The following is a 15,675-nucleotide window of genomic DNA, read 5'->3' on the forward strand; positions in this document are numbered from 1 at the left end:
GTTTGAAATCTGCGCTAACACAGTAGTCAGCAGCCATGTGGCTATTCAGCGCTTACATGGTGACTTGAGGCTGAGTGCGCTGGCTCACGGCTATAATTCCAGCACTTTCAGAGGCTGAGGTGGGTTGGGGGATGGCTTGAGCCCAGGAGTTTGAGACCAGCCTGGGCAACATAGTGAGACCCTGTCTCTACCAAAAATAAAAAATAAAAAAATAAAATAAAATTAGCTGGGTGTGGTGGTGTGTGTCTGTAGTCCTAGCTACTTGGAGGCTTAGGTGGGAGGATTGCTTGAGCCCAGGAGGTCGAGGCTGCAGTGAGCTCTGATTGTACCACTGCACTCCAGGCTGGGCGACAGAGCGAGGCCATGTTTCAAACACACAAACAAAAAAACGGTGACTTGAGCAAGTGAGGAATTGAATTTTTAATTCAATTTCATTTTAGTTGACTTAATTTATTTTTGAGACAGGCTGGAGCACAGCGGTGCGATCTCGGCTCACTGCAGCCTCCATTTCCCAGGTTCAAATGATTCCCCTGCCTCAACCTCCCAAGTAGCTGGGATTACAGGTGCCAGCCACCACGCCTGGCTTTTTTTTTTTTTTTTTTTTTGAGACGGAGTCTCACTCTGTCTCCAGGCTGGAGTGCAGTGGTGTGATCTCGGCTCACTGCAACCTCTGCTAGCTGGGTTGAAGTGATTCTCATGCCTCAGCCTCCCAAGTAGCTGAAACTACAGGTGCACACCACCACATCCAGCTAATTTTTGTATTTTTAGTAGAGACAGGGTTTTGCCATGTTGGCCAGGCTGGTCTCGAACTCTTGACCTTAAGTGATCCACCTGCCTCAGCCTCCCAAAGTGTTGAGATTACAGGCATGAGCCACCGCGCCAAAGACTGTGGTTATTATTGACTGGATTATTTTGCCCTGTAAGTCAGGTAGCCTCTCTTCATACCTTAGTTTTCACATCTGTGAAATGAGGTCAATAATACTTGGGAACACAGAGAGCTGTTACAAGAATAGAGTTTATTCATGAAAAGACTTTTTTTTTTTTCTTTTTGAGATGGAGTTTCGCTCTCATCACCTAGGCTGGAGTGCAGTTGCACCATCTTGGCTCACTGCAACCTCTGGCTCCCAGGTTCAAGTGATTCTCCTGCCTCAGCCTCCTGAATAGCTGGGATTAGTCACGCACCACCATGCCTGGCTAATTTTTGTATTTTTAGTAGAGACAGGGTTTCACCATGCTGGCCAGGCTCATCTTGAACTCCTGACCTCAGGTGATCCACCTTCCTCAGCCTCCCAAAGTGCTGGGATTACAGGCGTGAGCCATCACGCCCAGCCTTTTTTTTTTTTTTTTTTTTTTTGAGACAGGGTCTCCTTTTGTCCCCCAGGCTGGAGTGCAGTGGCACAATCATGGCTTTCTGCAGCCTCAAACTCCTGGGCTTAAACCAACCTCCAGTGTCAGCCTCTCGAGTAGCTGGGACTACAAGCACGTGTCATCATGTCTGCCTAAAATTTTTATTTTATTTATTATTTATTATTTATTTATTTATTTTTGAGACGGAGTCTCGCTCTGTCGCCCAGGCTGGAGTGCAGTGGCCGGATCTCAGCTCACTGCAAGCTCCGCCTCCCGGGTTCCCGCCATTCTCCTGCCTCAGCCTCCCGAGTAGCTGGGACTACAAGCGCCCGCCACCTCGCCCGGCTAATTTTTTGTATTTTTTAGTAGAGACGGGGTTTCACCGGCTTAGCCAGGATGGTCTCAATCTCCTGACCTCGTGATCCGCCCATCTCGGCCTCCCAAAGTGCTGGGATTACAGGCTTGAGCCACCGCGCCCGGCCTTTTTATTTTTTTAGAGACAGAGTTTTGTCATGTTGCCCAGGCTGATCTGGAACTCCTGGCCTCATGCGATCATCCCGCCTCGCCTCTCAAAGTTTTACAGAATTTGTGAATTCTTTGTAATTTGTAAAAAAAAAAAAAAAAAAAAAAAAAACCCCGTCTCTACTAAAAAATACAAAAAACTAGCCAGGCGAGACAGTGGGCGCCTGTAGTCCCAGCTACTCGGGAGGCTGAGGCAGGAGAATGGCGTGAACCCGGGAGGCGGAGCTTGCAGTGAGCCGAGATCGCGCCACTGCACTCCAGCCTGGGCGACACAGCGAGACTCCGTCTCAAAAAAAAAAAAAAAAAAATTTACAAAGAATTACAGGCCTGAGCCACCATGTCGTCTTGTTAGTATTCTTATTGGTGGAGATGACCAGAGAGGTTGGCTAAATTTCCCAAGGCCACACAGCCAGGCAAGGCCAGAGCTCGGAGTTGAAGCAAGGTCTTTCCAGTGAAGGCTGGGAGAAGTGCCCGGGCTCTCTATGGGGTCAAGACGGATGGCGTCGGGCCTCTGAGGACCCGGCGCCCAGGCTCCAGGGTTAAGCCCATGTGGCAGCTGAACTTCCGCGGACCTGTCCCTCTAAAATCCCTGGGAAGCAAGGCATCAGGCGTTCCGGAACAGGCGCCTGCTCCTGTCGGGCTGGCGCACACATGGAGAGACAGCTGGCAGGGGACTGGTGGGCCAAGGAGGAGGGGCCTGGGGGGAGAGGGGGCCTTGGCCAGGAGAAGAGGTCAGGAGCTGTTCCAACCCACCCACCTCCAGATGGGAGGCAAGCGCCTCCTCTTTCGTATTCTCTAACGCCTCTCAATTCCTTCATCCACATTTGACAAAGATTATTCAGCGCCTATTGTATGCCAGTTGCCCTCCTGAACCCTTTAGTTGAGTAACATGTCAGGATTCCGCTTTACAGATGTGGCGATCAGGCTCAGAAAGCACCAGCCACGCCGGGCGCGGTGGCTCAAGCCTGTAATCCCAGCACTTTGGGAGGCCGAGACGGGCGGATCACGAGGTCAGGAGATCGAGACCATCCTGGCTAACACGGTGAAACCCCGTCTCTACTAAAAAATACAAAAAACTAGCCGGGCGCGGTGGCGGGCGCCTGTAGTCCCAGCTACTGGGAAGGCTGAGGCAGAAGAATGGCGTGAACCCGGGAGGCGGAGCTTGCAGTGAGCTGAGATCTGGCCACTGCACTCCAGCCTGGGCGGCAGAGCGAGACTCCGTCTCAAAAAAAAAAAAAAAAAAGAAAAAAAGAAAGCACCAGCCACTTGTCCCAGACACACAGCAAGAAAACGGCTAAGCTGGGATTGCCAGCCCTGGCTGTTGGTCCTGCCTCAAGGCCTTTGCACTGGCTCTTTCCTCTGCCCGGCATAGGCATGAGCCTGCCCGGTGAATGGATTTTTTTTTTTTTTTTGAGACGGAGTCTTACTCTGTCCCAGGCTGGAGTGTGGTGGTGCGATCTCAGCTCACTGCAACCCCCACCTCCCGGGTCCAGGGGATTCTCCTGCCTCAGCCTACAGAGTAGCTGGGATTCCAGGCGCCTGCCACCAAGCCCGGGTAATTCTTGTATTTTTAGTAGAGATGGGGTTTCACCATGCTGGCCAGGCTGGTCTCGAACTCCTGACCTTGTGATCCGCCGGGCTCGGCCTTCTAAAGTTCTGGGATTACAGGCGTGAGCCACCGCGCCTGGCCTATAATGGATTTCTTTAGCCCTCAGGTTAGATCACATGTCCTGCGGAAAGCCTTCAGGAAGCCACCATAGACTCACTCCCGTGCGCCCCCAGCCAGGCCCTCTGACCCCCATCACCGCAATGACCACCTCCCCCACTGGACTGCGAACCTCATTGGGGGCGGGGCTGGCTCTGTCGGGGTCACATATCCCTGTATCCCTGTCCCCTAGCACAGGTTTGCAGAGTTCATGACTGTAGGTACTAGACGCTTGCTCTACACACGAATGAAAGGATGAAGGGATGAAGTCAGAATTTCTGCCCATCGCGCAATTCCACGCTGGCGGAACCCCAGCTCAAGGATAAAGAGTCATGTGCTGAGGTCCATGCTGGGATCTGAAGGGGTCTTGGATGGAGGACGGTCCTTCTGGCAGGGTTCCTGTTCAGGGGAGCCCAGACCGGGACTGGTGTGCCAGGCAGGGGGTCTCCGTAGCGGGAATTCCTGCAGAAGGGGCTGGAACTGCGCGGGGCGCCCCTGAAAGACCGAACCTGGAGAGCTTTGTTGCTCAGATGAGGAAGGGCCAGGGAGGCCACCATGGACCAAAGGGTCACGTTTCTATTCTTCCTGGCCCAGAATGGACAGCCCCAGAAGAAGCTGACAGAGTCAGGGTGCGCCCCGCAAGGGGAGGAGCTGAGAGAGGGGCGGGGCTGAAAGAGGAGGGGGCTGAGGGAGGAGAGGCGGCTGAGAGAGAGGAGGGGCTTAGAGGGGAGGGGGGAGGGAGAAGGGACTGAGAGAGGGGAGGGGTTCAGAGGGGAGGGGTGAGGGAGGAGAGGGGGCTGAGAGACAGGAGGGGCTGAGAGAAGGGAGGGGGCCGAGAGAGGACGGGGTTGACAGAGTGGAGGGGCTGAAAATGGCAAAGCTGAGAGGAGAGGGGCAGGGCTGAGAAGAGGCGGCGAGGCGGGGAGGGGCAGGGCTGAGAGGAAATGGGTGGGGCTGAGGAGAGGGGCGGGGCTGAGAAGAAGAGGGGCGGGGCTCGGAGGGGGGGGGAGTTGTGGGACAGGGCTGAGTGGGGTGGGGTTGAGAGAGGAGAGGAAGCTGAGGTTGGGGAAGGGTGCGGAGAGGGGGGGGGGCTTTTTGGGGGGCGGGAACAGGGCTCAGGGAGGCTGAGTGGGGCAGAGGGGGCCGCCTAAGTTCTGTCCTCCCCTGGGGCCCTAGGACACAGGGTCACAAGTGTATCAAGTCACCGGGTTTCTGGCCATTCAGAAACCTGACCGCGTGCGTCCCCGGGGCTCGGGGTCGCCCCCATCCCATGCTCTCCCTCCCTCCTTCCCTCTCCCCGGGCCCTCCCGGCTCCCTCTGACCTCCCCACCCCCAGTCAGCTGTGTCTGTATTTAGAGCGGTGCAGGCCTGTGTCACTTTACTTCCGAAAGGGATTACATCCCTTAGTGCTGCCTTCAGAACCCCCCACACCTGTTGCGGCGCAAGCCCGTGCCCTGGGGAGGGGGTGGTCTCGCTTCTGGAGCCACTGTGGGCGAGGAGGCTCAGCTGCCTCCCCTCCTCGAGAAACCTCCTCCTTTTGTGCACCCCCTCCCCTCTGAGCCCCTTCTCTAAGTCCCCACGTCCCCTTCCCGGAGCCCCCCTCTCTAAGTCCCCCTGGCCCTGCCCCCTCCCCTCTTGGAGCCCCTTCTCTGCACGCCAACTCAGAGCCGCCTCGTTCCCAGGCTCCCCAAGGCCCCGCGCCCTGCCTGTCCCCCTCCTCCCCTGGCCTGCCCATTGTCCTGGCGAGGGGGTCCCGGAGGCTGGGCGGGCCGGGGTCTGCACGCAGGGGGCAGGAGTCTCCTGCTACCCAGTTGTCTCTGGGCAACGCTGGCAAACCTCGCGCCTAGACACAGAGGCTGCGCTGTTCTCTGGGAGGGGACAGGCGGCACAAGCTGACTGGGGAGATGCTGGCGGTGACGGCTGTGGATGTGAGTTTTCAGGCAGGGGGTGCCAGAGGCAGCTCCAACTGCTCCAGGTGGGAGAAAGGCTCGAGAACGTGGCCATGGGAAACGTTGTCCCCCTGCCGTCCCCACGGCGACCCCCAACTCACTCGACGTCCTTCCTTCCTCTGCAGGCCCTCCTGCTCTGCCCTGTCCCACAGTGGGGTCTTCCGTGCCTGCTCTGATACGTTCATCATCACAGCCTTCCCGGTTGGATTTTGCAATTAAACCTACTTTACAGATGAGAAAACCGAGGCCCAGAGAGTATTTGGTGATTGAAGTAGTGAGGAGACCACAATTTTTGGGGCTGTGGCTCAGGACCCGAGCCCCAGCTCTCCTGTTTTCTCTCCACATGACCTGACAGCTTCTCTGAGCCTCAGTTTACTCATCTGTACTGTGGGCAGACGGTGGCACCCATTTCCTGGGCTGTTTTTACTGTGTGGGGAATCAGATGCTTAGTATAGTCTAGGGTCCAAACTTGGGCTGCCAGTTACCAGCTGTGCAACTGGTCAGGCCATGTTGCCACTCTATGCCTGAGTTTCCCCATCAATAAAATGGGGGCTATAATAGCATCTACTTCATAAAGTGGCTGTGACAATGAAAGTTAATTCTAGGCCGGGCGCGGTGGCTCACGCCTGTAATCCCAGCACTTTGGGAGGCCAAAGTGGATGGATCACTTGAGGTTAGGAGTTCAAGACCAGCCTGGCCAACATGGTGAAGCCCCGTCTCTATTAAAAACACAAAAATTAGCCAGGCGTGGTGGCGGGCGCCTATAATCCCAGCTACTCAGGAGGCTGAGGCAAGAGAATTGCTCAAACCTGAAAGGCAGAGGTTACAGTGAGCCAGGATCGCAACACTGCATTCCAGCCTGGGCCACAGAGGGAGACTCTGTCTAAAAAAAAAAGAAAAAAAAATTAATTCTAGTACATACTGACTTGTAGGAAACCCTTTATAAATATTATTGTTACTATATTTTTCCCTCTGAGTTTGTGCCTTTTTTCTTTTTGGTGATAGGGTCTCTGTCACTCAGGCTGGAGGGCAGTGATCACAGCTCACTGCAGCCTCAAACTCTCAGGCTCAAGTTATCCTCCTGCCTCAGCCTCCCAAGTAGATGGGACTAGACGTGTGCACCACCACGCCTGACTGTTTTATGTTTTTGTAGAGATGGGGTCTTGAAGTGTTGCCCAGGCTGGTCTTGAACTCAGGCTTAAGTGATCCTCCCGCCTCGGCCTCTGAAAATGCTGGTATTACAGGCATGAGCCTCCGCACCTGGCTTGAGTTTAGGCTTTCTATGAGCTTCAGAGAGGCTTGTGTGTGGGGAGGTCATCGTCCCAGGCCCTTCCAGGCCCTCAGGCTTGGAGTCAGGGATTGAGGGTGTGAGATGGTTCCCTGGGGTAACTCTATCTGGGAACCAGTCCCCGTGCCTGTTGAGTGATATAGCGGATTCCCCTGCCACACCCTTGGTCTCCCCTGCCTGGACTGTGTAGACCACTCAGGGTCCCTGATGGTGGGGACTTGAGTCTGCCCCTGTCAGGATAATTGCCAGAGAGTGCACAGAGCAAAGGCTCCATAGCCCCCACCCTGGACTGTGACTCCCTGGGTGCAGAGGGGGTGCAGACCCTGCACATAAACAGGTGCACCTGGTGGGTCCTCACCTGAGGCTGCTGGGCCAGCAGCCCCCTAGCTCTCCCCCTACAAGCAGAGGGGAGAAGGGGCATAGCTGCCCCCTCTGCCTGCCGCAGCAGTCACCAAGGTTCCTGCCAGCTGCTCCCTTCTCAGAGTTCACTGGGCATCAGACTGTCAGGCACCCACAGCCATGCCCTACCTCCTGGGGTTACCATAAACATACATTAACAGCCCCACCCAGCACTTACTGAACCCAATATGCCACACGTGTAATTGCACGCAATACCCCCCTCAACAGTCCACAAGGAGGCAGGTGCTATTATCAGCCTCATTTTATACATGGGAAACAGTCTCAGAGAGGTTCTATCACTTGGCCAATGTCACACAGCAGGGGAGTCACACCGCAGGGACTCAAACTCCAGGCTGCATTATTTTTTATTTTTTTTTTCTGAAACAGGGTCTTACTCTGTTGCCCAGGCTGGAGTGCAATGGCTCCATCTCGGCTCACTGCAACCTCCTCGTCCTGGGCTCAGGTGATCTCCTCACCTCAGCCTCCTGAGCAGCTGGGACTACAGGTGTGCACCACCGCGCCTGGCTAATTTTTGTGTGTGTTTTTTTTTTTTTTTTTTTTTTTGTAGAGGCGGGGTTTCTCCATGTTGCCCAGGCTGGTCTTGAACTCTTGGGCTCGAGCAATCCTACCGCCTTGGCCTCCCAAAGTGTTGGGATTCCAGGTGTGAGCCGCCACGCCCAGCCCAGGCTGCACTCTTAACCACCACCCTTCGCTGTCTGTCACAACAAATAACAGCGTGTGGGCCGGGCGCGGTGGCTCACGCCTGTAATCCCAGCACTTTGGGAGGCCGAGGCGGGTGGATCACAAGGTCAGGAGATCGAGACCATGGTGAAACCCCGTCTCTACTAAAAATAGAAAAAATTAGCCGGGCGCAGCGGCGGGCGCCTGTAGTCCCAGCTACTCGGGAGGCTGAGGCAGGAGAATGGCGTGAACCCGGGAGGCGGAGCTTGCAGTGAGCCGAGATTGCGCCACTGCACTCCAGCCTGGGCAACAGAGCAAGACTCCGTCTCAAAAAAAAAAAAAAAACAGCGTGTGTGGTCTGAGGCCACTGTGCAGGGCTTGGAGGTCTGTGCTATCATCAGCCTAATTGTGCAGAGGAGGAAAGCGAGGGTCAGAGACAGGAGGGCCTGGCCTAAGGGCACAAAGCAGGCAGGGGGAGGAATAAAGATGAGCATAGGAGTCAGCCTGCCTCTGAGTGAATGAGTGCATGAGGAGGGAGTGAGGGTGGATGGGTTGGTGGATGGATGGGTAGAAAGGTGGTGAATAGGCCGGGCGCGGTGGCTCAAGCCTGTAATCCCAGCACTTTGGGAGGCCGAGACGGGCGGATCACGAGGTCAGGAGATCGAGACCATCCTGGCTAACACGGTGAAACCCCGTCTCTACTAAAAAATACAAAAAAAACTAGCCGGGCGAAGTGGCGGGCGCCTGTGGTCCCAGCTACTCGGGAGGCTGAGGCAGGAGAATGGCGTGAACCCGGGAGGCGGAGCTTGCAGTGAGCTGAGATCCGGCCACCGCACTCCAGCCTGGGCGACAGAGCCAGACTCAGTCTCAAAAAAAAAAAAAAAAAAAGAAAGGTGGTGAATAGGGGCTGGGCGAGGTGGCTCATGCCTGTAATCCCAGCACTTTGGGAGGAGGAGGTGGGCGGATCACCAGAGGTCGGGAGTTCAAGACCAGCCTGACCAACATGGTGACACCCCGTGTCTACTAAAAATACAAAAATTAGCCGGGTGTGGTGGTGGGCGCCTGTAATCCCAGCTACTTGGGAGGCTGAGGCAGGAGAATCACTTGAACCCAGGAGGCAGAGGTTGCAGTGAGCTGAGACCGCACCATTGTACTCCAGCCTAGGCAACAGAGCGAGACTCTGTCTCAAACAAAACAAAACAAAACGAAACAAAACTGTTGAATGGATGGGTGATTAGATGGATGGATGGATGAGTGGATGAATGGATGGATGAATGGATGAGTGGGTGGATGGACGAATGGATGGATGAATGAGAGGTGGGTGGGCAGGTAGGTGGGTAAATGGATGTATGAATTTATGAGATGATAGTTGTATGGATTATGGATGGATGGATGAGCAGGTGAATCTATGCATTATGGGTGGGTGGACTGATAAATGGGTGCATGTATGGATTATGGATGAATGGATGGATGGATGGATGAATAGAGAGGTGGGTGGGGAGGTAAGTGGGTAAATGGATGTATGAATTTGTAAGATTATGAATGTATGAATGTATGGATTATGGATGGATGGATGAATGGATGGATGAATAGAGAGGTGGGTGGGTAGGTAGGTGGGTAAATGGATGTATGAATTTGTAAGAGTATGAATGTATGAATGTATGGATTATGGATGGATGGATGGATGCATGGAAGGATGGATAAATAGAGAGGTGGGTGGGGAGGTAGGTGGGTAAATGGATGTATGAATTTGTGAGAGGATGGATGTATGGATTATGGATGGATGGATTTGGATAGATGGATGAGTGGATGGATGGATGGATGGATGAATGGATGGATGAATGGGTAGATTGATGGGTGGGTAGATGGATGGATGGATTGATGCATGGGTGGATGGATGGGTGAGTGGATGGATATATGGATTATTGGTGGATGGATGGATGAGTTAGTGGGTGGGCATATGGATTATTGGTGGATATATTAATGGGTGAGTGAATAGATATATGGATTACTGGTGGGTGGGTGGATGGATGGATGGATGGATTGGTTTTCACCCTTCCACGTAGGGAGCTCTAAGCTTGGTTCACACAGCAGATGGGGTGAGAGGGTGGTGGGTGGGATAGACACTACTGGAGTCCGTTCCAAGTAGGTAGAGAAGGATTCTGGAATCAATTCCATGGCAGCATCTAAGAGAGCATCCAGCCATTCACTCCTTCAGCAAACATGTATTGAGCACCTGCTGCATGCCAGGTGCTCTTCCAGGCACTGGGCGTCTGTCCGGCAGAGAACAGAGCAGACAAAATCCCTCTTCTGTGGGGCCGACAACTTCAGGAGGGCGTGGGGGGTGTGAGAGCCCCATTGGAGCAGATTTAGGAGGGAACAGGAAACGGGGAAGTGGAGACAGCAAGTGTTGATGGCTCTCAGAATTTTACTATAAAAAGAACCAGGCCGGGTGCGGTGGCTCACACCTGTAATCCCAGCACTTTGGGAGGCTGAGGCGGGTGGATCACTTGAGGTCAGGAGTTCAAGACCAGCCTGGCCAATACGGTGAAACCCTGTCTCTACTAAAAATACAAAAATTAGCCGGGCGTGGTGGCGGGCGCCTGTAATCCCAGTTACTCAGGAGGCTGAGGCAGGAGAATCGCTTGAACCAGGGAGGTGAAGTTTGCAGTAAGCGGAGATCATGCTACTGCATTCCAGCCTGGGCAATAGAGTGAGACTTTGTCTTAAAACGACAACAAGAAAAACAACAACAACAAATCATTATCCGAATGCGGGTTATTACCAGTTCCTGACGCTTCAGGCATTCTCCAGTGGCTCCAGAATCTGTCATACCCTTGCTCACAAGGTTAAAAGTGGCAGCAGGCAGCCAGGGCCTCACAGCCCAAGGTGTAGGCCCAAGGATCTCCATGTGGAAGTTGTTGATTTCGATTTTAATGTGTTGATTTCAAAGCCCTAGAGGCTGCAGTTTCTTGCATCTCAGCCCTAGAGTAATGAGGCTTCTCCAGGGAGAATGAGAAGCTGGAAACAGCTTCAAGAAATCAGGTTACTGAGGCAGGGACAGGCCTGATGAAGGCTGGAAGGTGGGAGACCCCTGTTTGGCCTATCCCACCTGCCAGTTTATAGATTATGTGTGACGGGGCAGCACCCAGGAGCTGGGCCTGAATCTCATCCTTTCAGCCAATGGACATTTAGGGAGTGCACAGCAGGTGCAAAGGCTCTGGGGCCACGTGGAGCATGGACTGTTACAGAAACGGTTACAGGTTCCTGAATTAGCCCATTTTGTTTTCGTCTCAGAGCCTCATTTACCCCATCTGTGAAATGGGAATAAGAGAACCTACCTCTTTAAGTTGTGTATGTATGTTTTACACCATATTCAGACTGTGTGTGTGTGTCTACCTGTGTCCTTCCCGAAACACTTTAACACTCGTTTTTTCCCTTGGAGACAGGGTCTCTCTGTCACCCAGGTTGGAGTACAGTGACACAATCACAGCTCACTGCAGCATTGAGCGCTTGGGCTGAAGCAATCATCTTGCCTCAGTCTCCTGGGTAGCTAGGACCACAGGCATGTGCCACCATGCCTAGCTAATTTTTAATTTTTTTTAAGAGGTGGGGTCTTGTGGTCAGGCACGGTGGCTCGTGCCTGTAATCCCAGCACTCTGGGAAGCCGAGGCGGGCAGATCACTTGAGGTCAGGAGTTCAAGACCAGTCTGGGCAACACAGTGAAACTCCATTTCTACTAAAAATACAAAAATTAGCTGGGCGTGGTGTAATCCCAGCTACTCAGGAGGCTGAGCACCTGTAATCCCAGCTACTCACCTGTAATCCCAGCTACTCAGGAGACTGAAGCAGGAGAATCACTTGAACCCAGGAGGCTGAGGTTGCAGTGAGCTGAGATCCAGCCACCGCAATCACTCCAGCCCGGGCGGCAGAGCAATACTCTTTTTGTTTGTTTGTTTTTAAGATGGAATTTCGCTCTTGTCGCCCAGGCTAGAGTGCAATGGCGCAATCTTGGCTCACTGCAACCTCCATCACCCGGGTTCAAGCGATTCTCCTGGCTCAGCCTTCTGGGTAGCTGGGACTACAGGCGCCTGCCACCATGCCTGGCTAATGTTTGTATTTTCAGTAGAGGCGGGGGTTCACCATCTTGGCCAGGCTGGTCTCGATCTCCTGACCTCATGATCTACACAACTCGGCCTCCCAAAGTGCTGGGATTATAGGCATGAGCCACCGTGCCCAGCCCACAACACTGTCTTAAAAAAAAAAAAAGAAGAAGAAAAAAAAAAAAGGGCCGGGCGCGGTGGCTCACGCCTGTAATCCCAGCACTTTGGGAGGCTGAGGCGGGCGGACCACGAGGTCAGGAGATCGAGACCATCCTGGCTAACACGGTGAAACCCCGTCTCCACTAAAGAATACAAAAAACTAGCCGGGCGAGGTGGCGGGCGCCTGTAGCCCCAGCTACTCAGAGGCTGAGGCAGGAGAATGGCGTGAACCCGGGAGGCGGAGCTTGCAGTGAGCGGAGATCCGGCCACTGCACTCCAGCCTGGGAGACAGAGCGAGACTCCGTCTCAAAAACAACAACAACAGAAAGGTAGTTGTATTAGGATCCCATTTTATAGATGGGAAAATTGAGGCATAGAGCAGTTAGATTTGAACCGCTCCCCGCCCCCGAGTCCCCCCCATGTGCTATCATCTCTGGCTCTGGACCTGTGGGTTTGTCAACTTGTGTTCTTGGCATGACCAGGTGCACGAACATCACACATACCAGGAGCTTGCGCGGGTCTGGGGTGGGGGCCACAGCCTCCGGAACCTGAGCCTGTAGGTCAGCGCGTGCCCCAGTCCCGGGGGCCAGAGGAGGGAGCGCGTAGGTAGAGGCGGCAGGTCCAAACTCCACGTCTTGTTCCCTCTCCGGGAGCCGCCTTCCCTCCCGCCTGCCTCGGCCTGGACCCGGCCCAGCTGCTGACCTCGGGAACTCCAGTACCTCCAGGGACGCAGACAATCAATTAGAATTGGCAGCGCCTGCCTAAGTAAAAGGCCTGCTTTAATGAGGAGGCCGTGGCGCTGCTGTGGGCGCAGGCGCTGGGCTGAGCCCAGAGGGGGCTGGAGCTGAGGGGTCACGTGGCCACCAGGGGCCACCTGCCTGTCACAATTATGAGTCCCCGTGTGTGCGCTCATTCTGTTTATCATTAGGCCAGGGCTATTTACAGCTCGGGGGAGAGCAGCCCCTAAGTCATGCAAGCCGCAGACATTTATTGAGCACCAACTGTGTGACAGGTCTTGTGCTGGGTTGGAGGAAACAGTAGGGGCAAGATGCCCTCCAGTGGGGGCCAGAGGAGGCATCAGGGTGGGCTTCCTGGAGGAAGCAACACATACATTGAAATTGGAATGATGACTCGAAATTCAGTCCTGAAGAAGGGAAGGGAGGAGGACTGTCGAGGCCTGGTTAAGAATGAGGCCAGGGCCGGGCGCGGTGGCTCAAGCCTGTAATCCCAGCACTTTGGGAGGCCGAGATGGGCGGATCACGAGGTCAGGAAATCGAGACCATCCTGGCTAACACAGTGAAACCCCGTCTCTACTAAAAAATACAAAAAAAAAAACTAGCCGGGCGAGGTGGCAGGCGCCTGTAGTCCCAGCTACTCGGGAGGCTGAGGCAGGAGGATGGAGTAAACCCGGGAGGCGGAGCTTGCAGTGAGCCGAGATCCGGCCACTGCACTCCAGTCTGGGCGAGGGAGCGAGACTCCGTCTCAAAAAAAAAAAAAAAAAAAAAAGAATGAGGCCAGGCGCGGTGGCTCACGTCTGTAATCCCAGCACTTTGGGAGACCGAAGCAGGTGGATCACCTGAGGTCAGGAGTTCCAGACCAGGCTGGCCAACATGAAGCCCCAAATCTACTAAAAGTACAAAAATTAGCCAGGCGTGGTGGCGGTTGCCTTTGATCCCAGCTACTCAGGAGGTTGAAGCAGGAGAATCGCTTGCATCTGGAAGGCGGAGGTTGTGGTGAGCCGAGATTGCGCCACTGCACTCCAGCTTGGACAACAAGAGCGAAACTCTGTCTCAAAAAAAAAAAAAAAAAAAAAAAAAAAGAATGAGTCCAGCCTGGATTGTAGGGGCGCTCCTACCTGTAATCCCAGTGCTTTGGGAGGCCGAAGTGGGAGGATCACCTGAGGCCAGAAGTTAAAGACCAGTCTGGGCAACATAATAAGACCCCCATAACATTAAAAAATAAATAAATACATTAGCCAAGTGTGGGCTGGGTGCGGTGGCTCATGTCTATAATCCCAGCACTTTGGGAGGCGGGGGGATCATAAGGTCAGGAGATCGAGACCATCCTGGCTAACATGGTGAACCCCCGTCTCTACTAAAAATACAAAAAATTAGCCGGGCGTGGTGGTGGGCGCCTGTAGTCCCAGCTACTCGGGACGCTGAGGAAGGAGAATGGTGTGAACCCGGGAGGTGGAGCTTGCAGTGAGCCGAGATGGTGCCACTGCACTCCAGCCTGGGTGACAGAGCAAGACTCCATCTCAAAAAATAAAAATAAAAAAATTAGCCAAGTGTGGTGGCACACATCTATAGTCCAGCTACTCGGGAGGCTGAGATGGGAGGATTGCTTCAGCCCAGGAGGTTGAGGCTGTTGTGAGCTATGATTGTACCTCTGCACTCCAGCCTGGGTGGCAGAGTGAGACCCCATCTCAAAACAAAAAATTGAATTAGTTCCCGTGTACAGGTTGTCCAAAGGAAGATAACACAGCAAAGGACCATGAAGGCTGCAGATAGAATTTCTTCTCAAGGTCCTGAATCCATTACATCTGCAAAGACCCTATTTCCAAAAAAGCTCACATTCTGAGGTTCTGGGTGTGTATAATTTTTTTTTTTTTTTCCAGACAGGGTCTCACTCTGTTGCCCAGGCTGGAGTGGGTGCAGTGGCGGGATCTCGGCTCACTGCAGCCTTCACCTCCCAGGTTCACATGATTCTCCTACCTCAGCCTCCCGAGTAGCTAGGATTACAGGTACCTGCCACCATGCCCGGCTAATTTTTGTATTTGTATTTCTATTATTTATAATTTTTTTTTCCTGAGACCAAGTCTCACTCTGTCGCCCAGGCTGGAGTGCAGTGGTGCAGAGGTTGGCTCACTGCAACCTCTGCCTCCCGAGTTCAAGCGATTCTCCTGTCTCAGCCTCCAGAGTAGCTGGGAATACAGGCGTGTGCTACCACCCCTGGCTAATTTTTGTATTTTTAGTAGAGACGGGGTTTCTTCATGTTGGCCAGGCTGGTCTCAAACTCCTGACCTCAAGTGAGCTGCCTGCCTTGGCCTCCCAAAGTGCTCAGATTATTACAGGTGTGAGCCACCACGCCCGACCTATTTATTTATTTATTTAGTTTTGAGATGCAGTCTCACTCTGTTGCCAGGCTGGGGTGCAGTGGCGCGATCTCGGCTCACTGCAACCTCCACCTCCCGGGTTCAAGCGATTCCCCTGCCTCAGCCTTCCGAGTAGCTTGGACTACAGGCGTATGCCACCATGCCTGGCTAATTTTTTTTGTGTGTGTATTTTAGTAGAGACAGGATTTCACTATGTTGACCAGGATGGTCTCGCTCTCCTGACCTCGTGATCCGCCCACCTCGGCCTCATGAGCCACTGCGCCCAGCCTTTTATTGTTATTTATTTATTTATTTATTTATTTATTTATTTTTGAGATGGAGTTTCACTCTTGTTGCCTAGGCTGGAGTGCAGTGGCGCGACTTCAGCTCACTGCAACCTCTGCCTCCCAGGTTCAAGTGATTCCCCT

The sequence above is a fragment of the Theropithecus gelada genome, chromosome 19 (genome assembly GCF_003255815.1).
Source record: "Theropithecus gelada isolate Dixy chromosome 19, Tgel_1.0, whole genome shotgun sequence".
Classification (NCBI taxonomy): Eukaryota; Metazoa; Chordata; class Mammalia; order Primates; family Cercopithecidae; genus Theropithecus; species Theropithecus gelada.